Below are 19775 nucleotides of genomic sequence, written 5' to 3' on the forward strand. Positions count from 1 at the left end.
TGAGATTTTTTACCTTATACAGAATTGTATCAAGAGTAGGACACCCCTACTATATAAAGGGGGTTCTGATCATTTGTAATACACATTTAAATACACAATACAAAGCAATATACTGTTATTTCTAGCTCTTATCACCTTTTTATTCTGTTCTTACATCAGTAGAGGCATCTCTTGGTTCGAGGGTGATCGTACTCTAAGGCCAAGGCTGTTCAATTTGTGTGGTTTGCATTTACTCTTTTACCATCAATTTCAATATTAATTTGTATCAAGTGTATCCTTAAAATCGCATATAAATTCAATTGTTATTCAATTTTGAGGGTAAACAATTTTGCGCCCACCGTGGGGCTAAGGATAATAGTGGTAACTCGGTACAAACTTTCATAACACGACTATTTTTCACTTGTTCTTTGAAGTATCTTTAATTCCACGGTCAAAATGTTGAACTCTTAGTCAACACCCCTTCATGTTGACAATGATTTCGGCCACCACGGCGAGAATGATAACATAGCACCAAGGAACGACGTACCCCCGATCGATCTCGATGGAGTTTCGGCTGTAGATCTAATCAACGTCAGCTCACATGTAGCCCTCAACGCAAATTTGGCTGTCCATCCCGAGGGCAGCGTCCACAAGGATGTTCGATCAGCCGCTCAAAGCACACAGAGCGACGAAGATGGCAGGATCAACCTGCGGGTGATCTTCGAAATGTTGCAGCTCAACAGGCAGTGATAGCCCAGCTCCAAAACCATAATCACCCACCGAGTAGGATCGAGCCGAGTTGTCACAGGATGTTGTCCACATGGTCGATTCGGTTTCAAGGAAATCGAATGAGAAAGAATCGGGGACCGATCCTGCAATCATTAAGATGCTCGAAGAACTGACAAAACGAATTGATCTGGAGGAAAAGAAGATCGAGGCAAACGAATTGATCCCAGGGGCACCACCGATATTGAAGGGTCTGGAATCCAAAAAGTTCGTGCAAAAGCCTTTCCCCCCGAGCGCGACTGCCAAGCCAATCCCCAAGAAGTTTCGAATGCCCGCGATTCCTAAATACAACGGAACAATCGATCCAAATGATCATGTCACCTCTTACACGTGTGCTATAAAATGGAATGATCTAGAGGACGACGAGATCGAATCTGTCTTGTTAAAGAAATTCGGAGAGAACCTGTCAAAGGGGGCTATGATATGGTACCACAATTTACCACCCAATTCTATTGACTCATTTACTATGCTTGTAGATTCTTTTGTAAAGGCACACGGCGGAGCCATCAAGGTTGAAACCAGGATATCGAACCTTTTCAAAGTGAGGCAGAAGGACAACGAATGGAACGGTTGGACCCGCCACAAGTCGCCGACGATTGGGCTGTTCAAGCTTTCACCCAAGGACTCAGTGTTCGAAGCTCGGTGGATTTTGTAGCAGTTGAAGCACAATTTGATAGAGTACCCAGCTGTTACTAGGGCCGATGTGCATAATCGGTATCAATCAAAGATCAAGGTCGAAGATGACCAACTTGGGGCTCCTTCCGGGTCCGTTTTCCTATTAGACCCGTCGATAGAATCAAGAGGGATATTGATAGAGAACCGAGGTCGAACAAAGATCGATATCAACCATATAATGGAGATCGTAGGAGCAGTGGATCTGGGCGATATCTTGTACGAAATGAAAGGAGGAGTGACCTAGGCAGATCTCTCGGGGACTCATGAGCAAGAGCGGCTTCGACAGGCCTATCGGACCCAAAGAAGCACCATGATTATCAGAATATAACTTTAAATATTAATGCAGCGGCCATTATATCAATAATCGGACGCATCAAAGATACCAAATGGCCTCGACCTTTACAAACCAATCCAACCCAAAGAGATCCCAACAAAATATGCAAATATCATGGCACTCATGGCCACAAGACGGAAGATTGCCGACAATTGAGAGAAGAAGTAGCCCGGTTATTCAACAACGGGCATCTTCGGGAATTTTTGAGCGACCGAGCCAAGAATCATTTCAGAAATAGATATTCCAATAAAAAAAATGAGCAAGAGGAACCTCAACACGTCATTCATATGATCATCAGAGGGGTCGATATTCCTCAAGGTCCGATGTTAAGCGCACCAAAGTATCGATCACGAGGGAAAAACGGACTCGAGATTACATTCCAGAGGGAACTTTATCTTTCAACGACGAGGATGCAGAAGGAATCATGCAACCCCATAATGACGCATTGATAATATCTGTACTCATGAATAAAACTCGAGTTAAACGTGTGTTAATTGATCTAGGTAGCTCGGCCAACATCATTTGGATGAGGGTCATAGAACACTCGTCCTACAGGACCAAATTGTGCCTGCAGCCCGAGTGCTAAACGGGTTCAACATGGCTTATGAAACTACTAAGGGAGAAATAACACTGCCGATAAACGCAGCCGGAACCATCCAGGAGACCAAGTTTTATGTGATCGAAGAGGACATGAGGTATAACGCTCTATTCGGGAGACCGTGGATCCACAACGTGAGAGCTGTGCCCTCAACCCTTCACCAGGTGTTAAAATTCCCGACACAAGAGGGAATTAAAATGTTTTACGGGGAGCGGTCCGCCGCAAAGGAAATGTTTTCTGTCGACGAAGTAATTACAATATCAACAATCTCATTGAAAAAGGAGCCAGATTCGAAAACAAAATAGGAAGACAAATAGCAACCACCGATGCCGGCCTCGACCCAACCAGACAAGCAGGGGACTGACGAAGACGATGATTACGGGGTTCATCGATCCTTCATAGTCCCCAATGACTCCGACGCTACCTAATCAATGGTCGAAGACCTGTAGCAAGTCACACTAATCGAACATCTGCCAGATCGAAAGGTATACCTGGGCACGTGGTTAACTCCCGAGCTCAGGAAAAAACTCATTCAATTTCTCACTACTAACATGGATTGTTTTGCTTGGTCCCATCTCGACATGACAGGGGTCCCACCAGAGATCACCACTCACAAACTAAGCCTGGACCCAAAATTCCATCCGGTCAAGCAGAAAAAGAGACCACAGTCTCAGATCAAGCATGCTTTCATCAAGGACGAGGTAATTAAACTCCTTAAAAATAGGGCCCATCCGGGAAGTCAAATACCCGGAATGGCTAGCAAACGTAGTAGTAGTCCCTAAAAAAGGGAACAAACTGAGAATGTATGTGGATTACAAGGTTTTAAATAAGGCATGCCCCAAAGACTCTTTTTCTTTGCCTAACATCGATCGCATGATCGATGCCACGACCGGCCACGAGATCCTCAATTTTCTCGATGCCTACTCCGGGTACAACCAAATTCGAATGAACCCGGATGATCAAGAAAAGACCTCCTTCATTACTAAGTATGGCACATATTGTTATAACATAATTCCATTTGGATTAAAAAATGCTGGTGCCACATACCAACGCCTAGCAAACTGGATGTTAGAACAACAAATAGGGAAATCTATAGAAGTTTACATTGACGATAAGTTAGTTAAGTCCCTGCGAGAAATGGACCATTTAAAGCATTTGCAGGAAACCTTCAGTATATTGAAGAAGTACAACATGAAGCTGAATCTAGAAAAATGCACGTTCGAAGTTGGATCAGGTAAATTTCTTGGGTTCATGGTATCCAACCGAGGAATCGAGATCACCTTGACAAGATCAAAGTTATCGCGGATATCACAGTAGTGGACAATGTGAAGGTCGTGCAAAGGCTAACCGGACACATAGCCGCCATGTGGTGATTCATTTCGAGGTCCTCCGACAAGAGTCATCGATTTTTCTCGTAGCTGAAGAAGAAAAACAACTTTACATGGACCCGGGAATGCCAACGGGCCTTGGAAGAACTTAACGGATTGTGATCGAGCCCACCACTGCTTCACACACCGAGGGCGGACGAACAACTATACTTGTATTTGGCAGTATTGGAGATAGTGGTAAGTGGAGTCCTAGTTCGGGAAGAACAAGGTACACAATTTCTGATTTATTATGTTAGCTGGACCTTAGGTGAGGCTGAAACTAGATATCCTCACCTAGAAAAACTGGCGCTCGCTTTGCTAAGCGCCTCTAGAAAACTGAAATCGTACTTTCAGTGTCACCCTATATGTGTTGTGACAAATTACCCATTGCGCAATTTAATACATAAACCCGAACTGTCGGGACGATTGGCCAAATGGGCCATAAAAATCAGCGGGTACGATATTGAATATCGGCCCCAGACAACCATTAAGTCACTAATTTTGGCAGATTTTGTGGCTGACTTCACACCGGCCCTAATACCCGAGGTCGAAAGAGAGTTGTTGGTAAACTCCGGGACATCTTCGAGAATCTGGACCCTCTTTACGAATGGTTCATTGAACGCAAAGGGGTGCGGACTTGGCATCATACTGAAGCCACCCACATGTAATATAGTTAGACAATCCACTAGAACTGTGAAATTGACTAACAACGAGGCCGAATATGAGGCCATAATTGCAGGTCTTGAACTAGCCAAAAGCTTGGGGCTGAGATGATCGAAGCTAAATGCGACTCCCTCCTTGTGGTAAAATCAAGTTAACGGAACATTCGAAGTTGGAGAAGAATGGATGCAAAGGTACTTGGATAAGTTTCAGGTAACATTACATCGATTCGAAGAATGGACTTGCAGCACGTACCTCGAGACAAAAATATAGTAAGGCCAATGCACTGGCGAACTTAGTCTCTTCGATCGAGGATGACGAGCTCAACTCGGGGGTAGTCGTACAACTCATGAGATCGATAGTGGAAGAAGGTCACGCCGAAATAAACTCCAAGATCCTGACTTGGGATTGGAGAAATAAATACGTAGAGTATTTGAAGACCGTGAAATTACCCTCAAATCTAAAAGGATCGAGGGCCCCGCGCACAAAGGCAGCCCAATTTAGCCTGTTAGAGGACGGAACCTTGTTCAGAAGAATGTTCGATGGCCCACTAGCAATATGTCTGGGACCGGGAGATACCGAGTACGATCTGAGGGAAGTCGACGAAGGCACCTGCAGAAACCACTCAGGCACCGAATCATTGGTTCAAAAGGTAATTAGAGCCGGCTATTACTGGATCGATATGGAAAAATACGCAAAGGAGTTCGTACGAAAATGTGACAAATGCCAAAGATATGCTCCGATGATTCACCAACCCGGGGAACTGCTGCATTCGGTCTTGTCACCATGGCCATTCATGAAGTGGGTAATGGACATTGTTGGCCCTCTTCCATGGGCACCAGACGTATGAGAAAGTCAGGGAGAAGAGTATCATCAACTTCATTTGGCACCACATCATATGTCGGTTCGGGATGCCATCCAAAATTGTATGTGACAATGGGAAATAATTTATCGGCAGCAACGTGACCAAGTTTCTCGAATCATAAGATCAAAAGAATCTTATCAACCTAGTGGGAATGGACAAGCCGAATCGACCAACGAAACCATAATCCGAAACCTTAAGAAAAGGTTGACCGACACCAAGGGAAAATGGAAGAGATCCTGCCCGAAGTTCTTTGGGCATATTGCACAACCACGAAGCCAGTACTGGGGCTACCCCGTTCTCATTGGTTTATGGCGTCGAAGCTTTAATACTGGTCGAAGTCAGGGAGCCAAGTATCAGATTCCTATATGCAACAAAGGAATCAAATGACGAAGCCATGAATACAAGCCTAGAGCTATTGGATGAAAGGTGTGAAACCGCCCTTGTCCTATTGGCCGCCCAAAAGCAACGGATCGAGAGGTATTACAATCGAATGGCCAACCTTCGATACCTCAATGTCGGGGACTTAGTACTACGGAAGGTCACACTAAACACCCGGAATCTGAACGAAGGGAAGTTGGGTCCGAACTGGGAAGGACCGTACAATATTCTCGAGGTCAGCAGGAAAGGATCCTATAAGCTCGGAATGATGAACGGAGAACAACTACCGAGCAATTGGAATGTAACTCACTGTTGATACCCAATTTTTCCCTAAATATTTTTATTATGCAAAATACTTCCAAAATAGCATATGTATGCATATATAGGTATGTCCAAATGTTTTATTATCTTTCCTTAATTTTTAAAGATTTTTAAGTCAATTTATTGCCCTATCTTATCCAGAAAAACCCAATAATTATTCCCAAAATTATCATTTTTAGTGATTCATTTATTGGACTCTCATATTTATACTAAAATATAGCTAAGATAATTTTGCATAATTTTACAAATTTATTTAGTATTTTTAAGGCTAAATTGCATATAATTGCAATATTAGCCTCTTTTAGATTTAATTACGTTTATGTCTATAAAAATTAGATCCAATTTTTTTAATTTGATAATTATGTATTATTAATCATTTTAGTACCTTTAATTTATTTCCAGAAATTACTTTACTATTTTTTATAAAATAAATAAGGGAAATGTGGGTATTTAAAATATAGCCCAATTGTGTTTCAATTGTGGCCTGAATTGAACCCCAATTTTAAACCCAATTACTCTGACCCAATCCCCGTCTGAACCAACCCAAACCCAACCCCGTTAAACCGCTCCACGTACCCGATCAATCCAGGCCGTTGATCAAAATGATCAACGACCACCAAACCCCCTTTCCATAGTTAATCCCAAACAACCCCTAAACCCTATCATTTCTCTCATTCAGCCGCCTCAGAATCCCAATTCTCTCTCAAAATCTCTCTCAAACCCTAGCCGCCACCCTCAACCACCACCTAAAATCGCCCAAATCAATGGCTTCCAAAGCCATTGGAGGCTTGTATCTACCTCTTTTGGCTTCTATATGCCCGATTATCACGGTTTCAAGGCTGAATCCTAGGAAAGTTTGGTTCAGACCTTGGTTGTTTTCAGTTATATGGCTGTCTCCGGTCACCTTTTGACTTTGCTCCGGCCAGCCATGGCTATTCAAGCCTGATTCTTGACTTCTCCTGCTTAGATCGATGATTTTCTAAGCCTTTCTCACCATCTGGGTTTCGTCTGAAACCCTAACCTTTGAGGTTCTTCCGATTTCTTTTATATCCGTTTGGATATATGTTTGCTCTAAAACTTCTAAACGTTTTCTCAAGGTTTCTTCCAAAACTTTGCCTTCAAAACCCCTTTATCTTTTCCGATTTAGGTTTTGTTAAGTTATTTCTAAGCTTTCTCTAATTTTTGACATGTCCTACTGTGTTTCCTTATGTCGTTCTTTTACTGGAGTTTGCATGTCAAGAATCTTAGTTTCTTTTGAGGTTTCTGAATGTATTTTCGTGTTAGTATTTGTTCGATTATTTGTTTTTCATCTCTAGAATCAATTGATGGTGAAAACCCTAAAACTTTGGGTTCATTCGAGTTCTGAGACTATGTGCTGTGTGATTTGCTTGTTCATCATCCCTGAATTTGACGGGTTTCAAAACCCTAATTTCTTTGGACCTATTCGAGCCTCTGAAACTGCTTCATCTATTTGAAGTTGCTCGACTGGATTCAAAGTCCTTTTTGTTTCAACTTCTGTTTCCCTATGTGATTTGGTTTCCTGCAATCACTGAAACTAGACTATATTTTCTCAGAAAGGTCTTTTTACTTGACCCTTTTTGCATGCTTCCGATGCCCTCTTTTCCCTATTACCAAATTGACCTATGTGATTACCATGTTCACTGTCTACTGGACTTTGTAATTATTATTGCATGTTGCTTCTCTTTGCCATAGTTTAACCTCGCATGCCTAATGTTTATGTACTCTTTTATATGCTAAATTTCCCTCTAAAATGACCTTCAATTTTGGACTGATTTCAAATCTCTTGTGACATTTTGATTGCACTCTTGTAATTGATTCTTTCCTTGTTTTACTGATTTCCCTGTTTCTTGGATTGATTTGAAAACTTCCCTTTAGACTTTTGATTCTCTTGTCTTTAACTTGGTTTATTTGTTTATTCATGGGAACCCATGTTATTCTCCCCAAATCAGTAATCTCGAATCCTTGACTCCTTGATTTACTGTGTGCTGATTGTCTCCATATTCTGCAAATTTATTGTGTTTCTTACCTTATTTGGTTAACCGAGTATTTCAAAGTTTCTTCCCTTAATTAAACCCCTATGTACTTACCCCTAATTGTCTATTCTGCACATGATCCTCTACTTGATTTCTTTCCTTAAATGTTTTCTGCCCATTACCGTTTGATTTTAACTCCTTAATTAAAGGAAGTCCTTAGTACTGATTTGATTTTAATTAGTACATAGTTCCATAATTGCTGCTGAACTATGACTCCTGCCTTATTTTCCACCTATTTTCAAATTATAAATACCCTGCTCTTTCATTAACACAAACACACACGAACACTCTTAGTTTCTGAACTCACACTCATACTCAAAATATTCTCTCTTGCTACTTGTACTGTGGCCTGTCTTCAAAGTCCGGCTACCTGCTTTTACTGCATTTTTGCTTCTTTGAACTGGTATGTCTTGATTAAGATTTCAGCATCACAACAATATGTTTACTTAATACTTTTGTTTTCTTGTCTGCCTACTGTCGCGCCCCCTTTTTTTCCTCCGCGGAAGTCGGGTTTATGACATTTGGAGGGACAAATCGTTCCTTTTGGGAACTGGGTTTAGCAATTGAAGAGTCGCCACCTAATAATTAGGGTGCATTAGGACACCAAAAGAGTTCGATTTGAATAACCAGAGATAGGGTAAGGGCTTGAAATTATCCTAAGAGGAAGGTTTTAGGCACCCCTCAGAATCCATTAGTGCGGTTCCCGACCAGACAATTATTGTGAATTGAGATGCAATTAACATATAAGCAAATAAGGCTCAAATAAGAGGGGATTTCAACACATAATGGTTTGAAGAGAGATTAAAAAGGGCAATTAGAAAAGCTGATTTTTAAAGAGTTACAATGCTAAAAGAGTAAAGAATAAAAGAAAGGGGGAGTCCTAGGTTTATTAAAAATATGGATCACCCCACACAATGTCCGGTAATCACTCCTCAATGAGGGGCTACACGTGACATTATCGCGTGGTCATCATATCCATATCTACCCTTCCCACCCCATTAGGGTATTTAAAGTGCGGATTGGTCTCGATTACTTATTGCATGCTATTTGTTACGCGGCGCCTTCCTAAGATTCCTTGGAAGGGCGACGTAAGGCCAAGCAACTGATGTCAGTGCAGTTGTTGTCCGCCAATTGAGGTCCCCTCCGTACGCTAGACGAGATTATCAGTGCCGTACGGGAAAACCAATGTCAAGAGCAATTGAGAGAACAGAAATGAGAATTCAGAATGAAAGAAAGCTTGATTGCATTAATGAAAGCTATTACAAAAAAGAAATGCAGTGTCGAGGGGGAGAGACACCAGTACAGAGAATTGCTTGCTTGCTAGAAAGTTTTGATTGCTTGATCCCCCCTAATAATGCTTAAAAAAATAATCCAAAGCTACAAGACTAGACTTGACTAAGCTAGAGAAACATAAGGGAAGTGCATGAAATAAAACTACTCTATATTTACAATGAAAATGACTTAGTTTTCTATAAGGCAGTAGCAGGTCCGTTGTCAGCAGCAGTGTCTTTGGCATCACGGTGTGCGTGCACGGTGCTGTTGGCATCTTTCTACGGCTTGGCGCTCGCGAGGGATATCGGTGGGGCGACAGAGGCACCTGCGCACTTGTCACTTGGCGCGGCCAAGACCACGTGGCCGTCCGTGGCGCTAGGCATTGGGAGGCTTGCTAGGACGCCACGGGGAGCACCCAAGGGGTCATGGGGCATGGCTGGAAAGCCGCCCATGACATTCTCCCCCACCTGAGTTGGCGACGTACTCGGTGCCTTACTTGCAAAATAATCTTCAATGAGGCTCTTGTAGGCTTTGAGGTTTGTTCCCCTCTCCCAAGTATTCTCTTCTGCATCGCAACCCTGCCATTTCACCAAAAACTCTTGGTGATCTTTCCTTGAGGCATGAATCACTCTGTCATCAAGGATAGCTTCAACACGCCTTTCCCGGTTGAGTTGGGACCTCGAATACTGGGTATTGTAAGCTGGCTCCTTGAAGGATCCTCCGTGTCTTCCCGAAAAGGTTTCAAGAGACCGACATGGAAGACAGGATGAATTTTCCACCAAGCTGGGGTATCCACCCGGTATGCAAATTTCCCAATGCACCTTTCAATGGACAAGGGTCCAATGTATTTTTGCAATAGGCGAGGGTCATGGACTCCCGTAAATAAGTACCGCTTTGGGATTTTGACCATCACTTTGTCTCCTACTTGATATTCAACAAAGTGACGATCTGATCAACATGCCTCTTCATCCGCTTTTGAGCTTTTGACCAGATAGCTCCGCACTATCTCCAAATTCCGCTTCCACTCTTTTGAGAAGCTGGCAGCTCGAGGATATTTAGCCATGTTTGGTGCATTCACAGTGTGTGGGAGTAGCGGTTGCTGTATGGTAACAATTTCAAAAGCGCTTTTGTTGGTACTAGAGCTCTTTTGTGAATTGAAACACAGCTGAGCAGCATCCAGAAGCTTCACCCAATTCTTCTGCGATCCGATTACAAAGTGGCGGAGATATTCCTCCAACATACTATTGAACCGCTCCGTCTGGCCATCAGATTGCGGATGAAAACTTGAGCTGTGACTCAATTTTGACCCAAGGCACTTGAAGAGTTGGGTCCAAAAGTTGCTAGTGAAGCGTGAGTCGCGATCACTAACAATATCTTTGGGCAGGCCCCATTATTTGACGACATGGGAGAAAAAGAGTCGAGCTGTATCTTCTGCTGATATGTATTGTGGGGCTGCAATAAAGGTGGCATACTTGGAAAATCGGTCCACCACAACCAAGATAGTTGTGAGATCTCCGACCTTGGGCAATCCAGTGATGAAGTCCAGGGAAACGCTTTCCCAAGGTCATTTTGGGACAGCTAGTGGTTCCAAGAGTCCTGCTTGTGTCAAGCGGCCCGACTTGTCCTTCTGGCATACTAGAAAGTCTTCACATACTGAGCGACATCATCGGCCAATAATAGGCACGACGAAGTAACGCCATGGTGCGTTCTTCACCGGGATGGCCGGCCCACAGAGTATCATGACATTCCGCTAGAAGAGTCCTCCGCAAATCTCCTCCTTTAGGAACATAAAGTCAGTTCCCTTTCACTTTCAGAAAACCATCTTCCATGTAGAAATGGTGAGTCTTGCCCTGTCTTACCAAATCAACCAAATACTGAGCAGCAGAATCCTTGATGAGTAGATCCTGTATCTGGTCCTTGATGGATGTGGCTACTTCGCTCCCCCTTAGGGTGGCGAGTAGGCACACCGATACTAGATCAGCTCTCTAACTGAGCACATCAGCAACATGATTGGTCTTTCCACTGCGATACTCCAGGTGGAAGTGGAATTCAGCTAGGAGTTCCTGCCACCTGGCTTGTCGACCGTTCAGCTTCGGCCGGGTCATGAAATGGCTGACAGCTGTGTTGCCTATCTTGACCACGAACGGGGTTCCCAGCAGATAGTGCCTCTAAAGGCGCAAGCAATGGACGAAAGCCAATAATTCTTTCTCATGGGCGGCATAGCGCCGCTCTGCATCCTTCAGCTTCCGACTCTTGTACGCTACAGGGTGCCCTTCTTGTAGCAAGACTCCGCCGAGGGCATAGTTAGATGCATCCGTTTGTACCTCGACGGCTTGGCTAAATTAGGGAGGGCCAGGACGGGGCTACTAGACATAGCCGCTTTTAATGCGTTAAACGCCTTTGCTCTCCTTGGTCCCCAATCCCAAGGTGTGACCTTCTTGAGGAGTTCTGTCAATGGCACTGCGATAAGGGAGTAGTTCTTCAAAAACCGCCGGTAGAAGTTGCATAGGCCAAGGAACGCCCTCAAGGCGTGGACATCCTTAGGCGCCGGCCAATCTGTGATGGCCTGAATTTTCTGTTGGTCCATCTTGATGCGTCCTTCCTCGATGACATGTCCGAGGAAGTCAATTTGCTTCTGAGAAAAGGAGCACTTAGATAACTTTGCATATAGTTCATGCTCCCGCAATCGAGCTAGGACCTTCCGCAGGTGCACTAGGTGTTCTTCCAATGTCTTGCTATATACCACAATGTCATCTAGGTAGACCACCACGAATTCGTCGATGTACTCTCGGAAGACTTGGTTCATGAGAGTGCAAAATGTAGCTGGGGCGTTGATCAAGCCAAACGGCATGACTAGGAAGTCGTACGACCCATATCTTGTCACACAAGTCTTCTTGTGTTCATCACCCTTTGCAATCCGAACTTGCCAATAACCTGTCTTCAGATTTATCTTGGTGAACACCGTTGCGCCACCCAGTCTATCAAACAAGTCTGCCATTAGAGGAATAGGGTACTTGTTCTTCACGGTGATTTTGTTAGAGCTCGATAATCCACACAGAGTTCAGGCTGCCATCATGTTTCTTTTGGAATAGAACAGGGGACCCATATGGGGACTTGGAGGGTACAATGATCCCTGTATCTAGCATTTCCGTCAATTGTCTTCGAAGCTCGGTGAGTTCGGGTTGTGACATTCTGTAAGGCGCCCGGGCAGGTGGCTTCGCGCCCGGCACCAACTCAATTTCATGGTCCACACTGCGCCTAGGCGGGAACCGCTTTGGCATGTCTTGTGGCATGATATCTTCAAACTCCAGTAGTATCTCCTTTACGGGTTCAGGAATGGGACCCGATGAGCGTTCTATATCTTCAATGCAGAGGGTTGCTAGGAACATAGGTTCATTCCTTTTGACCCCCTTCTTCAACTGTAAGGCCGAGATGTTCTCAACGGCCATCTTCATGGGTAGGCACGGGATAATGCAGGGCTTGGCCTTATTGGTTCCCATCATCAGTAGCATGTATGCAAATGGTACAGGCATGGTGTTGGTTTGCCTTAGGAATTCCAGCCCAATAATCAGCTCGAAGTCATCTATGATCACCACTCGCAGGTTGAATTTTCCTTCGTAAGGGCCAAGCTTCACCGGTACTTCTTTAGCTATTCCACCCACTGGCTGGGGAGGTGAGTTGATAGCCTTGACACTACCTTTACCTTTCCCTAAACTAGTCCAAGGAGCTCCACCTGAGTCGAGGCTAAGTAGTTATGGGTAGCACCCGTGTCTATCATAGGCCGAATGGGCTTGCCTTTCACCTTCATCTCAACGAACATTAAGGTCCTCTCTTGTTTAAGAGGAGTCTCTTCATTCGCCTTCTTTTTCCCTTTCTTGGTGACGGGACATGGGTCCTTCTTCTTACGTATACCAGCACTGGTCTCTGCTAATGCCTCAGAAATGGAACCAACAATTGCATTGAAGGCACCTACTGGTTCAGTCTGGTCCGCATCATCTGAGTCATCATCAGTCCCATCATCAATAGCCTGATGGGCATTCATCTGTGCATGTGGGCACTCATTGTTCCAATGTGGTCCGCCGCAATGACGGCATCCTGAAGGAGGCTTTCTCCCCCGGTCATTGTTGTTTGACGCAGCACTGTTGCTGCCGGAGGAAAGAGATCTAGATTTGTTTGAGTTCCGATCTCCCCCACTTTTGCTAGAGCCACCATTGCTAGGCTGGCCCCCTTTGAATCCCGCTCGGGCAGGCGGCTGGGACCTGTCTTTCCGAGCTTCCATTTGATAGTCCCCAAGGCATTCAGCTGCTTGGATCGCCTTGGGAAGGGTATCTACCCTCTGTCTTTGTAGCACCACGCGAACATAAGGTTTCAGCCCTTCCAGGAAGGTGAAGAGCTTGTCTTTGTCCCCCAAGTCGCGTATGCTTAGCATGAGCACGGAGAATTCCCGCACGTAGTCCCGCACTGATTTTGTGTGGCGGAGCTCCTATAGTTTTCTCCTTGCATTGTATTCAACATTTTCGGGGAAGAACTGTAGGCGTATGGCTACCTTCAGTTCTGCCCATGTCCCGAGAGTATCTTCACCGGCCTTGATGGCTTCGTACTTCACCCGCCACCAGAGTTTAGCATCGCCCTGAAGATACATGGCAGCAGTTGCTACCTTCTTAGCTTCCTCTAGGCCCCCAACAACATCGAAATACTGTTCGGCGTCAAAGATGAAGTTCTCCACTTCCTTGGCATTCCTAGCTCCACTGTATGGCTTTGGCTCAGGAATTTTCAGTTTCTGTGTCGCGGAAGCGGGGTTCATAGCGCCTCCGATTTTGTTTCCACCTCCTTGGAGTAGGCCCTGTAAAGTAGCGTTGACAACATTGAGCTGGTCTGTCAATTTGTCAATGGTTTGTTGCATGGTAGTCACCCTGTCTGCCTCTTGTGCCCTGTGGGCTAAATCCTCGGTGCGCTCCCGTTGGAGCCCCTCGAATTTCTCAAAAATTTCGGCCGCCTCTGTGGCTGCCGTCTGTCGGTCTCCCTGATTCACCATGGTTACAAATGGTGGTAATGTCAATACGTTCCCTCGTCCGATGTCGAGCCTAGGCTCTGATACCAACTGTTACGCAGCGCCTTCCTGAGATTCCTTGGAAGGGCGACGTAACGCTAAGAAACTGATGTCAGTGCAGTTGCTGTCCGCCAACTGAGGTCCCCTCCATACGCTAGACGAGATTATCAGTGCCGTACGGGAAAACCAATGTCAAGAGCAATTGAGAGAACAAAAATGAGAATTCAGAATGAAAGAAAGCTTGATTGCATTAATGAAAGCTATTACAGAAAAGCAACGCGGTGTCGAGGGGTAGAGACACCAGTACAGAGAATTACTTGCTTGCTAGAATGTTTTGATTGCTTGATCCCCCCTAATAATGCTTAAAAAAAAATAATCCAAAGCTACAAGAATAGACTTGACTAAGCTAGAGAAACATATGGGAAGTGCATGAAATAAAACTACTCTATATTTACAATGAAAATGACTTAGTTTTCTATAAGGCAGCAGCAGGTCCGTTGTCAGCAACAGTGTCTTTGGCATCACGGTCTCCGCGCGCGGCGCTGTTGGCATCTGGCTGCGGCTTGGCGCTGGTGAGGGATATCGGTGGGGCGACAGAGGCACCTGCGCGCTTGTCACTTGGCGCGGCCAACACCACGGGGCCGTCCGTGGTGCTAGGCATTGGGAGGCTTGCTAGGACGCCACGGGTGCGCCCAAGGGGTCATGGGGCATGGCTGGAAAGCCGCCCATGACATTTATTACCCGTCCCATTCCTACCAGTCCCGGAGGCACTTAGGACTACTAATCCTAAAGGGAGGGATATTAGGCTTATCTGGGGTTTCAAAGGTAAAAATTCTGGGCGACATACAAAACACATTCTGCATATTTGGGGAGACATATAAACATATAAAGCTCAGTTATACCTCCTTGAACAGAAAAGCATACAATTAGCATGACTTTCACATACTGTTTAGGTTTGATTAAATACCAAATTATGAGAGAGTTTAAAAGTTGAGGCAGACTGGTTTATTACATAATTTAGATAAGAAGCCCGAATCAGGACTGCCTGCTGGTCGTAATAATTAACAGAAGCAGATTCAGTTTTTAATTATTATTCTAAGGCTTGCCTAAGTGTTAAGATGGGGTCCTATAGGCATGACATCTACTGAATTAAGAAGGCGATGAGACAGTAAGAACTCGGAATGGATTATTTGAAACCCTATAGGTATGCTTGCTAAACTTTGGTTGAGTAAAGGACTTGGATTATCAAAAGAGATGCAGTTTAACAAATTGATTATAGGTTCTGCAGGCGATAATATATATTATTGCTGATTTTATAGCTAGCATTAAGTGAAGCGAATCAGATTCATTTGGAAACTCCTATAGGCATTTTTTCTACACGTTGCTGATTTTAGACTCTTATAGACGTAGCATCTAGGCGCAGAAGCTTGTTTTAAAACATATGAACATGATATCTAAAATGTGAAACTTTGTTAAAAAAAAAACCTATAGACATGGTAGCTAAGGAGAATCAAAGATAGTAGGGGCATCTGGATTGAAGAGGATGAGAAGATTGCAGAAGAAGCAGTTAATTTCTATAAGGAGCAGTTCACAGAATCTGTCATTCCCTCAAATTTCCATATAATGGAACATGTACCTAGAATAATAGAAGATGGACAAAATGAGAAACTGCTAGCAGCTCCTGCAAGAGAAGAAGTGAAAAATGCAGTTTATGACTTAAATGGAGATTCATCAAGTGGACCAGATGGCTATACTAGAGCATTCTATCACACATGCTGGGACATTGTTGGAGAGGACATATATGCAATGGTTTTAGCTTTCTTCAATGGTCAACAACTGCCAAAGTATGTTACACACACAAATCTGGTACTCTTGCCAAAAAAGAAAGATGTTAGTACATTTTCAGATCTAAGGCCAATTAGTCTGAGTAACTTCATCAACAAGATCTTTTCAAGAATCATACATGAAAGGTTGGTGGAACTTTTGCCTAATATAATCTCTGAAGAGCAAGCAGGTTTTGTGAAGGGAAGAAGTATAGTGGAGAATGTGTTATTAACTCAGGAAATCATAATTGATATCAGGCTAAGAACAAAGGCAGGGCCTAATGTTGTGATTAAACTGGATATGACAAAAGCTTATGACAGGTTATCATGGTTGTTTCTAACCAAGATGCTAAGGAAACTAGGCTTCTATGAAAGATTCATTGGGATGATTTTTGATTTGGTAGGAAATAACTGGTATTCTATGTTGGTAAATGGTCAGTCTTATGGTTTTTTCAAATCATCAAGGGGTGTCAAACAGGGAGATCCTTTATCTCCAACCTTGTTCATTCTAGCTGCTGAAGCTCTATCAAGGGGTCTGAATTCTCTTCACTCAAATCTATATTTCTGTGGTTTTGGTCTTCCCAAATGGAGTCCAAAAATTAATCATCTAGCCTATGCAGATGATACCATTATATTTAGTTCATCAGATGCTACATCATTGAGGCTGGTAATGGAAATACTGTATCTATATAAGGCTGCTTCTGGACAACTGATAAACAAGAGTAAATCAGCTGTGTATATGCATCATTTAACAGATAGAGGTGGTTAGAAAAGTTGAGAGGATCACAGGTATAGGGAGGAAGGATTTTCCTTTTACATATCTAGGGTGTCCCATTTTTTATGCAAGGAGAAAACTGGAGTACTATCAGCCTATGATTACCAAGATTTTAGACAAGCTGCAGGCATGGAAAGGAAAGTTACTATCTATAGGGGGAAGAGCTGTGCTGATTTCTAGTGTTCTGCAAAGAACGCCAATACACTTGCTATCAGTTGTAAATCCCCCTTATTATGTCATAAACAGATTACACAAAATCTTTGCTCAGTTCTTTTGGAGCAGTGCTGTGGGAGACAACTGTAGGCATTGGGCATCATGGAATACATTGTGTATGCCATGTGAGAAAGGAGGAATATGGTTCAGATCATTGCATGATGTGTCTAAGGCACTTTTCTGCAAGCTGTGGTGGAATTTAAGGACTAAACCAAGCCTATGAAGTTCATTTATGAGCCAAAAATACTGCAAGAAACTAAATGCAGTAATTGTGCCATGAAGGGAAGGATCTCATGTGTGGAGGAAGATGCTTGAATGTAGGGACTTAATAGAGCACCAGATCATTTGGAAGTTAAGAATGGGGTCTTCATTATTTTGGTATGATAATTGGACAGGTTTAGGAGCACTCTACTTTCTAGTACCACCAGACTTTGGCATAGATGATGACATGCACAATGTGAATGATCTGGTGGATAATGGATTCTGGAATGCTGATAGGTTGATGCAACTTTTACCTGAGGATTTGGCACAGCACATTCTTGAAAAGATCAGACCTCCTGCTATGGAAAATGTCCTTGACTCTCCTTTTTGGATGCTTGAAACTAGGGGTCATTTTACTGTTAAGACAACATGGGAATATCTAAGAAGGAGGGACAATCCTAGGATAGCATATAATAAGATATGGATGAAGGGGCTTCCTTTCAAAATTTCATTTTTCATGTGGAAAGTTTGGAAGGCTAAACTACCCCTTGATGATTTTATGAAAAGGTTAGGCTATTTTATGCCATCTAAATGCTGGTGTTGTGCTGCACCTAAGGAGGAATCTCTTGTGCACTCATTCTTCACATCAAAGGCTGCTGAAACAGTATGGAAATACTTCTTACCAAGAGCAGGAATTGCAATGTAGGAGCCGACCTTTCATCAAGCCATTACAAAATGTTGGACTGCACCGGTTGTTCCTAGATTGAAGCCAATTATGCAGGCATTACCTTCATGTATTGTGTGGGAGCTTTGGAAAAGGAGGAACAGCCTGAAGCATGGAGAAGCAGTTTCAGTGAGTAAGGTGATTTATCAAGTGTCAACAACACTGCAAGCTTTGGTACAACTGAGGAAACCAGGTTTAAAGGTACCCCACAGGTGGTCAAATCTTTTGCACATGATGGAGCAATATACACCAAGGTTGAAGTATGAGAGTTTTTTGGGAATTGCCAGTTGAGGGTTGGATTAAGGTTAATACTGATGGAGCATGTAGAGGAAATCCAAGGAGAAGTTCTATTGGATTCTGCCTAAGAGATGAGGTAGGTAACTTGATATATGCACAAGGGAGGGAGATCACTGAGGGATCTAATAATGAAGCAGAAGCAACAACAATTTTGGAGGCTCTGAGGATCTGTACAACAATGAACTATGATCAGATATGGCTGCAGACTGATTCAATGCTTCTGAAAAACATAATTGATGGATCATGGAAACCTCCTTGGTGCATTGTTGATCAGGTGGATGAGATTCTGAGAATTAAAGGAGAATTTAACTTCAGAGTGTCTCATATATTCAGAGAAGGGAACTCTCTAGCAGATTTAGCCAACTATGCCTTAGATGTGGGTGATATTGAATGTCATGGATTTTGGGATCTGGACTCTCAAGGTAGAAGGATAGTGAATGAAGACAAGATGCAATGTCCATACTTGAGAGTCAAGGTTGCAAGGAACTAGGAGAAGGAGAGGAGTTTGGGGGAGATGGAGAATCAGGAGCTAATATGGACAACTCTCATGTTCAAATCTGTATAGAGGAGAGCATGAGGGTATAATTTTTCACTAACTTTGTTTTTTTTGCAGGTACAGTTATGCTATCTATACTCTATTTTTTAAGGAAGCCCCAGATGGTGGTATTAGTACTAGGTATTCAGTCCATCGGGGAGGAATTAAAAATAGAGTATAGTATAGTAGCAAGGAAGTCCACAGTTATTGTTAGAAATACTGTGGAATGCAGGTTCATGTGGGAATTTTTTAGAAGACTTCCAGGAGTGTTATGTATTCAATCCTTTACTAACACTCTAAAATCACTAAATAAGAGCTACAAATTCTCACAATCAGATAACACATGGAAAGCACAAGCTGTTAACTACAGCAGATTCAATACTAAGGGCAAGCAGAACAACACAAAGATACTGCTGAGCCTAAGTCTTGATGGCCTTATATACAAAATGATACATAATTTTAATAGGCCAAATAGCCATATAGGGAGCCAGGCACTTCTCAAAGAACAATTCCACATATATGAGGACACAATTGCAGACATCTTTCAAGATCAAATCTTTAGGGAGGAGATCATGAAGATGATTTTGTTCACTCACATTGTGTGTTTTTGTGCAGGATACATTACTATAATTATGACTCATCTTGTGAGGACCCTGCAACTGGTGGTATTAGTACTGTGTACTCAGTCCAGTGCAGGAGAATCATGGGAGAGCATAAGTGTAGTAGCCATCTTACAGGATCGAATCCTTAAGGAGGAGATCAAGCAGAGGTTTTTTCTCACTAACAAAGGTTGCTTCTTTGCAGGAATCATTACTGTGGCTATACCTCACTCTTTGAGGAACCTGCAACTGGTGGTATTAGTACATTG

The sequence above is a fragment of the Nicotiana attenuata genome, chromosome 7 (assembly GCF_001879085.1).
Source record: "Nicotiana attenuata strain UT chromosome 7, NIATTr2, whole genome shotgun sequence".
NCBI classification, from domain to species: Eukaryota; Viridiplantae; Streptophyta; class Magnoliopsida; order Solanales; family Solanaceae; genus Nicotiana; species Nicotiana attenuata.